Source organism: Penaeus vannamei, chromosome 11 (assembly GCF_042767895.1).
Source record: "Penaeus vannamei isolate JL-2024 chromosome 11, ASM4276789v1, whole genome shotgun sequence".
Lineage (NCBI taxonomy): Eukaryota > Metazoa > Arthropoda > Malacostraca > Decapoda > Penaeidae > Penaeus > Penaeus vannamei.
The window spans coordinates 14512287-14522472 of record NC_091559.1 but is presented as its reverse complement, the minus strand read 5'-3'; positions in this window follow the sequence as shown (position 1 = coordinate 14522472).

Sequence of the window (10186 nt, the reverse complement as noted above, 5' to 3'; positions counted from 1 at the left end):
CACACACATATATATATATATATATATATATATATATATATATATATATATATATATATATATATATATACGTATGTATATAACCAGTTACTTACTACTTAATCTCGCTCTCACTCTTTTTCCTTCTTCACAAGATTTTATCAATACTTTACACACTGATAGCAAGCTCGATTGAGTTTGATCCTAAAAAGCATATTCTTTCCTACTTGCAGTGAAGTTTTATCAAACTGCAGACGGGTTATTTTCTAGATGTTAAATCTCTAGTATAATTATAGCTCCGAAATCAAAAGTAATATCAAGAGGCCTAGCTTTCACCTCGAAGGCAGGTGTTTGCCTTATTAAGCTAAATTGGATAATTTAATCATGTTCAGAATTAAGCTGCATTTTTGGTAGCTTGTTCTTTATTTGTAATTACCTTTGGCATATACGGTTTGTATCTATTTATATATAAATATGTATATATACCTATTTACATATACACAAAGAGGTACACAAACACACACGCATGTACATATATATATATATATATATATATATATATATATATATATATATATATGTATGTATATATATATATATATATATATATATATATATATATGTATGTATATATATATATATATTGTAACATAGCAGAATGAGTGGTTGATGCAGACCGAGTGGTGTCTGGCGTGAGGCAGGATCTTGCGTTGGTGAAACAGACTCCATGATGCACTGCTTGTAGAGTTTATTGTGACAGACAGCTGACGGACAGAGGTCTCCTCCCATCAATATGGTGGTTGCCTGTAGTGTCTGTCGCACACAGGCAACCCAAGTTATATACAAGTTAATGTGGAATGTTGAAGAGGTGCCGCTTAGTACTAGGAAGTGGAAGGGAGAGAAGAGAGAGAGGATGTGTCTGTGTAAACGGAGGAATGTTACAAGGTGGAAGGCTTGAGGAATGTCGCATCCAGTGAGTGCTGGGTGGAAGGTAAGTGTGGTCTAGTATAATTGTATAGGGTGTGTGTAAGGATATATAATAGAGTATATGTGTGGCAATAGTAGAGGGGAAGAAGAGCGACTCTCTGTCGTGTATATGTATATGTACAGAGGGGAGGCCTGTGAAGGCCTGGCTTCGAGTGCCAGTGTCCCTGGGGTCCTGTAAAGGGGGCATGTCGAATGCTGCGTGTTTATACATATGGTTAACATAGGTATTACATCGCTCGGTCATGCTACCGTGGCGGTCCGCCACACACAGGTGTCAGAAAATGCATTAAGGCACAGCAACTAAACTTAACATATAGCAGTGAATACAAAAGAAACCAAGATACCATAAAACATAATACAAAATGGGTAAAATATCGACACGGGTAAAGGAGACAGTCGTACATGTATAAACATAAGGACTGCATGCAGGCACTAGGTGGGTAAATGTGTGGTACAATAATAAAACAACAACTGCAAAATAATAAAAATAATAATAGTGAGGATAATAACAAATCAGTAATAATCACAGACAAGGGTGACTAATTGGCACCAGAAACATTACATGCAACATCTGAGGATGGCCCTTGTCAGAGGCGCCTAATCGTAAGGTGGCGGTATAGCAAGAACCCTAAGATGACGATGGCAATACCGATGAAAGTAGAGAGGACAGGGAATCCAAAGGTCACATGGAGGGAGGGAATAAAAGTGAACGAGTCAGGTACGTCTTCACTGAAGGAGGGTAGCATTCCGACGTTAATTTTAGGAAGCGAGACGTTGCTGACGCAAAGATCGAGGGACACTGGGAGTAGCTAGGGAAGGGAAGGTGTGTAAACAAAATTTAAACTGTGAGAGGAGCGTAGCATGATAAGCCTAGAGTCGAGTCGTCACGAGCGTGGGAGGAGGAAGTAGAGGAGGTGAAGGCTAGGGAGTGACAGGACAAAGGGGTTAGTAGTGTTTAGCTGACTGAACATGCAGGATGAGTGGATGTCTCTGCTGGATAGCAGAGCCCTATGGCAGGATGAGTGGAGGTAGGACTGTTCAGGAGGTAAAATGTCGAAGCAAGCCCGGAACCTGGAGAGACGCCGGAGCATGAGGTGAGGACGTCAGATGAGATGAAAGAGAGTGACTTGTGGTCGTGGGATCGGAGGACAGTGTCGTGGTCGGGTGACAACCTGTGGAAAGTGTTGAGAGGAAAACGAAAAGTATGTCTGTAAAGACTAGTAAGTATCGGTTGTTTGAAGACGAAGTGGCAAAACCCAAAAGGATATCAACACTAATACGCTGAAAGGGGCGCTCCGGGATGTAGGTGAGTGCAGGTGCCGGGATGCTGTGGACCCTTTATGAAGAGGGCAAACGACATTTCCTGACGTTCAGTTACCCTAGAGGTCAGTCTTGGGAAGAAGTATCTCTCTAGCAAACTTAACAGCCTTGTCAGCACCAGCATGGGATGCTGTCGGTGACTCATGGACTAGTCGCAAAACTGTCTGAACGACCGCTTCAGGGACGTATGCATGTGTTTGGCGTGCGCCGCACCGCTTACATGGTGTTGATCGCCGGAAAAGTAGGCTGTTCTCCAAGAAGAGCTCTCTGGTGGGGACATGGGGTCGCCTGGGTAAGGGTTACAGTGGCCTTTCTTCCAGGAGTCGTATCAACTTGCTGTAGGTTAGGTCTTGACGTTGCTGATCTTTAACATCATCTCTGTCCAGTACATCCAGATGCAAGACAGGAACACGAGACAGCGAGTCTACTACCTTGTTTGTCGCTCCTAGCGTTTAGTGAATAACTGGGTTGAATTCTAATAAAGTGTCGATCCAACGTGCTTGGCGGCCGCTAGGGGACTTGGATTCTGAGAGGAGGTAGCACAATGGACGATGGTTTGTCAGGACCTCTATGGCCGTCATCTTTTTTTTTTCCAAACCCCGGACGTCCTGGGTTGTACCCCGGACGCGAACTCTTCACGTCCCGATTTTGAAGCCGGACGCGTCGGGCTCATGACGTCATAGTTTGTGGAGGTGGAGCCATATCTAACCGAGAATTAGCTCAGCTCCCTGCTTCTGCGCATGCGTGACACTGTTTCGTCGCTTGAGCCTTTCAATGCTCGCCAGCTCGAGTTTGATAGATGCCAGTTAGGTTGCTTATTTTTGATAACCTATGCTTAATGCTCTGCTGGTTATGCGGATCACAATTACCATTTGTTCACTAAAATAATTTAAATATCTATCTGTATAAATATTCTTAGAGAAAATAGCATTTACAAGTATTAAAAAGAATACAACTTTACTGCCACTGGCTCCATATCCAGATGTAAACAGAGAGAGGGACAGAGAATGATAGAGAGAGAGAGAGAAAGAGAAACTCAAAACACTTAATTCCATTATTTGCAATGGTTCTTCTTTGTTCATGTGCATGACAGTGTACAGTAATACAAACTAAATTAAGATAATATCAAGTTCATTTGTAGGGGAATTATAAAATAAGATAAATAAAGATACATGGTTTGGCTTTTCATTTAATTATTAGATGTCAGTGACAATTCAAAAGAAACTCCTTCAATTTCCTTTTGAAAGTAATTAGATTGGAGATATTTCTAATATTTTGTGGTAGGTTAATCCAGGTACTGAATCCTCGGACCTGTTTCCGTGTATAACCTCTTTATGAGCAGAGAGTTAATATGTCTGGTTTGAATGCCTGTTTTGTTACCAATTATTTGTAGGTGCATAAACCAATGAGGATATTCACCCTATATGAATTTATGAATGGATATGCCTATGCCCTATTGACATTTTGATTGAACGTTTAACCAGTTTCGTGTAGGGGTTATATAGTCATATTTATTTCCGAGAGAGAGAGAGACAGAGAGTGAATGAGAGAAAGGGAGAGGGAGACAGAGGGGGGGGGGGGAGTTGTGCAGTCATGTTTATGGAAATGAACCTGGAGAGAGAGAGAGCAAGAGAGAGAGAGTAAGTGCGAGAGAGAGAGAGAGAGAAAGAGAGTAAGAGCGAGGGAGGAGAGAGAGAGAGAGAAAGTGGGGGGGGGGGGGGCAGACAGACAGACAGAGAGAGAGAGAGAGAGAGAGAGAGAGAGAGAGAGAGTGGGGGGAGGAGAGAGAGAGAGAGTGGGGGGAGGAGAGAATGAGAGAGAGTGGGGGAAAGAGAGAGAGAGAGAGAGAGAGAGAGAGAGAGAGAGAGAGAGAGAGAGAGAGAGAGAGAGAGAGAGAGAGAGAGAGAGAGAGAGAGAGAGAGGGGGGGGGGGGGAGCCGTTAGATTTTATACACGTTCTGGATGTGATTCCCACGGTGCCGTTTCTAGACTGAAGTGTAGGACAGTTTCGTCTCACCTTTTGCGCCCGACAGTGGCAATCTGTGACGTCACTCCCAAACCTGGGATGTCCGGGGCTTGGAATTAAGGAGATGACGGCCTATGTCATAACCCAGGATGATCTCCCTGAAATGTTTAAGTGACCTCACTATAGCTAGGGCCTCCAGGTCTGTGATGCTATATTTCTCTGCAGCATTTAGCATCAAGACGGCTTCCAGGCCCATGCAAGAGGCATCTGTTGCTAGTGTGAAGGGTGTAGTGTACCCTGAGGTCCACCTGGCTCCAAGTTTATACATACGGAAGTATCTAACATGAAAATATACAAATACCTCCTTAACTTCCATTCTCTGTTAAGAATCGCGATTCATTTTATTTTTATTTTTTGGGGGGTTACTATTTTATTTACTCGCTGAGTTTTGTTTCTTACTATATATATATATTCTTTTTATCAATTATCTTAGATGTTTTTTTAAGGTACTTAGCCTTGTCACATTTCACCGCTTTTTTCACCGATTTTATTTTTAGTATCTCATTTTACTTTATTTTACCTTTGAAAGATATGCCCCCGAATTTCGCGTGGGCCAATCAGGTTAACGGGCGTGTAGCTCCAGCCAATCAGAACCATTCTAGGTCGTGCCCCCTGTGTGTGATTTTCAAGGGCGCGAGACTTCATGCTCACGCTCACGACTGGCTGGACGCACGCTCCCATAGACACCCTCCCTCGAATTCGTAAATGTAATCAAAAGCTAAGTATTCTCTGTATTTTGTGGTGGTTTTGGTATAAGCACGAAAGAAACAGTCACCGAACATTTTCTTGTGGCACGAGTGATGTATGTGGAATATAATTAATAAATTGTTAAACGGCAATTAAGTATGATAAACCTATAGCAGTCCAGCCAGTCACCCTTTTTTAAATATAAAGATAATTTCCTGCATATCTACTAATTCTGTTTATGATAAAATAAGATACGTATACACATGAACATATTAATCTATATATTAAGCATGAGCACTTAAACTATTGAGTACAGAAAAATGGATAATGGAAATTAAATCATCTCTTTAAGGAGCTTTTGGGTGTGGGTGTGAGTACCCACAGGTTTGGCTGGTGTCCTGGAGATCGACGGGGAGAGCCGGGGCGGCTCACCCGTCGGCCAAGGCCTGGGAAGGCCTGGTTGCTGCTGGCTGTGTCTTGCTCGGCTGGAGGATTGTGAGTGATGAATCGGCCCGGGTGCCGGAGCTTAAGTGGGTCTGAGCTGTGTCAGCCACCCGGGAACGAGGGGAGCCTGCGGTCCAATAGGCGAGCCGTGAGGTGAGCGAGAGGACAGGCTGTGGACCTGGACCCAACCTGGGGGAAATATATTGCGCTGCAGGTTGCGGGGGTCGGCTACAACTGTACCAGCCGTAGATGGCACACTCACCAGCACCATTGTCACCGGCCAGGGTGGCAACATCGTTGTCTTGCGTACTTGGCAAAATGGGGTATCGGATGTAGGGGCCCAGGTGAAAAAATCAGGGGTGTGGGCGACATCGACTCTGGGTGAACAGTGGGGCTGCTGAGAGAAGCGCATACTCAGGTGTGGGGAAGACAACCAATGGGGAGACACCACTAGTCTCTGACGTGCATGTGGGAGATGAGGGAAGAATGTCCTCAGGCGTAGGGGAAATAACCAACAGGGAGACACCACTAGTCTCTGACATGCATGTGGGAGATGAGGGAAGAACGTCCTTATGCGTGAGGGAAACAACCAATGGGCAGGCACCACTAGTCTCTGACGTGCATGTGGGAGATGAGAGAAGAACGTCCTCAGGCTCTATCAATGATGTAACTGAGTGGCAATATGAGTGGAGCCACGCCCGATTCGGGGGGCGAGAGAGAATAAACAAACTTAGCATGGACTGCGATGTTTCTTGCGGATATCTGGTAAAGACCTGTCCTAACCATGAAGCCATGACCCATCAAAATGCTGCCGGGAACGACAGGACTGTCAATAATCACAAAGGGGTCCCAATAAAGGACTTGTACCACTCTCCCCATGTACAATCTAAGGAGAGGAATTATGTTAACGGTGCTCCCTGAATCAAGGAAAGTTAGGAGGTTATAACTTTCAATGCGAATGGGTAGGAGGGGTGCACCGCAAGAAGGGGCCTTGCCACAGGTTTATAACGTGGTTACATAGATGCCTAATATGGTGGGCCTAACCTGGGGTCCGATTGGGCATCTAAAAAATATGTAAACTTCTATGTTGTATGCCTGGCTCAGTACTCTTCTTGTCTGGCGCATGTAATTTGGGTATGCACAGCAGTCTTCCCATCTATGCCCCATCGACCCTTGGAATGGGCAAAATGCGTTGTAATGGCAGTCCTTAACTCGGTGGCCACTGTGGAGGCAATGGTAACACACGTCCCAGGGTAGAATCCACATGTCAGCAAGGTCGCATGTGAGGTATATGTCACGTGGCTGGTGGGGTGAGGGGCATGCAGGAGGTCGGGCGGGGGAGCGCGTGGTGTGGCTGTAGGAGGGGCGGGGGGGGAACCTTCTGGGGGAGCGTGTGGGCCGTTAATGTTCTGGGTGGCTGGTGCGTCTGTCTGGGGAGTGGGAGTTGCGTCGCTCGTACTGGTGTGATGGTGATGAGTCATGTGTGGGCCATGACGGCAGGGGAGAGCTTGCTTGCATATTGTATCCTGCAGCAGGTCTGGGCTAGCTGTGTAGGGAGGAGGGAGGCATTCTTGGGTCTGGAGTAACTGTGCTTTACAGACTCCACAAGTCTGGCAGTATCGCGAATAATATGGCCTCTACAAAATGTGTCTTGATCTTACACTCGAACTTCTTGTGGTATTCGTGAACGTCCTTGTAAAATGACTCAAGGCTAAGGGCCTCCAAGTAATCGTCAACAGCTTCGTTAAGATCGATATTGAATGACGTGAGGTCTCCCTTGGAGAGAGAGGCGGGCCTTAAATTAAAAATGTTGGCAAGCTGGATACCGGCTTCCTTCTTTGATGTGGCGAGCTTTTGAGAGATGTTATGCTTAAATTCAGTCCAACCATCGTTACTGTCCTTACCTATCTCTTTCAGCATCTGGCTAATTTCGGGAACAGTCAGGTCAAGTCACTGGGTCACATGTCTAAGGCACTTTTTTGAAAAGTCGGCTGAGTCACGTTAAGAGTTTTCAGTTTTAGGAAAAGTTGATTTAGGGGATAGTTATAGCCCGTGAACTTCACAATGGTCTCTATTGGGTTTACCATAGAAGACATGGTGTTTGTGTAACAGGGAAGCAGGTTAGTAGGGAGTCTGGGGCAGTACAGAAAAGGGTAGATGAGGAGACTGGTGAGGAGGCGGGTGTGAGTGAGGGTAGTGTTATGTCAGATATGGGGGGACCCTGGGGGACCGCAGCCTGGGAGCTGGTGGCGTGGTCGCTAATGGTGTCGTATGTATGTTCGTCTTTACTGAGTACTCTGTGAATGTGTGCTTCAACCAGATTGTGAAATTCATCTGTAAACTGCTCAGCGATATTTTGCTTCGACATGAATGTATAGGCTAGATAGTGGGTCGTGGGAGGTATCATTAGTAAGACAGGGAGCACGGGTATAGGAGAATGAGGGGGAAGTCGTTTTCTGTTGAGTGCGGTGATTGAGGAAAAACGTACACGTGAAAGGAGGGAGGTGTGAGTAGGATGACTGGGTATGAGAGATAGGGTGGCATACCGCTTTCTGTTTGGTGGGGAGACTATGGTAGGACACGTATAGTAAATGGACACAAATAAACCACAAAATAATCCTAATCGACCTAGATATTTCAATGGGGGGAAAAAATGTGCATTAAAACAATTGTCTGACCAATCTTGCAGGTCAGGAGTTCGTTCCTCAGTTCCACTTCACTGGATTCCCAGACTTCGGCTCATGGGTAGGCACGGCTGGGCCAGTATTTCCCTCGTTGGGCGATGTGCACTAATTACCGGTGATTAACGGTAGTATTCGTGGAATGTCTTGCGTACTTTGTGAAATTAGTCGTCAGTATTGGATATTGGGGTCTCGGCGGCGGCGTGTTTGGTGTGGACACACGGTGGGTTTGTTACTTGCTTCTTGGTCTCCCTCTTGTGTTTGGTGTTTGCTTGTGTCAGCTGGCTTGTGCTTCAGGCGGAGTTTTCGGGGTCTTCCGTTTGGTACTTGCTTGTGTTTGCTGGCTTGTGCTTCAGGAACTCAGTGGGACGAATCTCACCGCTTGACACCTCTGTAACGTGGCCGAGTGAGTGGTTGATGCAGACAGAGTGGTATCTGGCGTGAGGCAGGATCTTGTATTAGTGAAACAGACTCCATGATGCACTGCTTGTAGAGCTTATTGTTGGGAGACCGGTACAGCTGACGAACAGAGGTCTGGTCCGATCAGTATGGTGGTGGCTGTCTGTCTGTCGCACACAGGCAGTTATATACAAGTTAATGTGGAATGTTGAAGAGGTGCCGCTTAGTACTAGGAAGTGGAAGGGAGAGAAGAGAGAGAGGATGTGTCTGTGTAAACTGAGGAATGTTACAAGGTGGAAGGCTTGAGGAATGTCGCATCCAGTGAGTGCTGGGTGGAAGGTAAGTGTGGTCTAGTATAATTGTATAGGGTGTGTGTAAGGATATATAATAGAGTATATGTGTGGCAATAGTAGAGGGGAAGAAGAGCGACTCTCTGAGTGTATATATATGTGTCAAGAGGGGAGGCCTGTGAAGGCCTGGCTTCGAGTGCCAGTGTCCCTGGGGTCCTGTAAAGGGGGCATGTCGAATGGTGTGTGTTTATACATATGAGTAACACAGGTATTACACACACACACACACACACACACATATATATGTGTATGTGTATATATATATATATATATATATATATATATATATATATACATATATATATATGTATATGTATATATATTTATATATATGTGTGTGTGTGTGTGTCCGGATATCTATCGGAAGAACTTTGGCGATGATGTTAGCTGTAACTGGAATCTCTTATTTGTGGATGAAGGGGCGGTGGCGCTGGAGGGCAAAAGAAAAACAAACGCATTTGCATCGCGCAGCTTGAGCAAGGTTTTGAGCTTTCAAGTCTTTTTAAGCGGAGTATTCGCATGTTTCATTCTAATATATTAGCAGAATTACTATTTTTTTTAAGTCTTCAAGATGGTTAATAATTGTATTATGACTGGATGTGCAAATCGGCAAGGAAAGGAATCTAAGCTTAATTTTAGTCGTCTGCCCAAAGATCCGGAAAGGAGACTTTGGTTGGCAGCAATGAATCGGAAAGATTACAATCCTCCTCTCGAAAGCAATATGTCGGATTCATTTTGTTAATGGTAAGGATGTTCTTTTTGATTTTGAGACTACTCTTTTTAGTTTTACTGTCATGAATGATCGTAGGTTTTCGGGTTGTGAAGAAAGGGCCTAAGTGGTAAGTGTGAGGGATAGAACCGTACAAGACATTGAAACCCTTTTCAATTTTTGTAGATGGGGCATCAACTGACAAGCGTAGGTCAGACTATGTACAAATCCATGGCTCATGCAAAGGTCCAGAAACTCGCTGCGAAGGCAAAAAAAAAAAAAAAAAAAAAAAAAAAAAAAAAAAAAAAAAAATTTACACTGAGAAAAGACAATGTATTAATGTTATTACGGTGCAATAGAGAATTGGTATGGTCCAGCAAATACACATAGCTGTACTCTGAGTTTTTCTTATGTTAAATACCAAATTCCATTATCCTGTTTTATTTAAAAAACAAGAAAATTACTTGTAAGCTTCGAGTGATCTGTAGGCTTTCAGCTCTTCTGTGTAACTACCCGGCGTGTGTATTAGGTAGAGATAAATATCACCAAAACTAACATCTAAATCGAAAGATTTGTAATAGGGTGACATTGTTCTCACAGCTGAT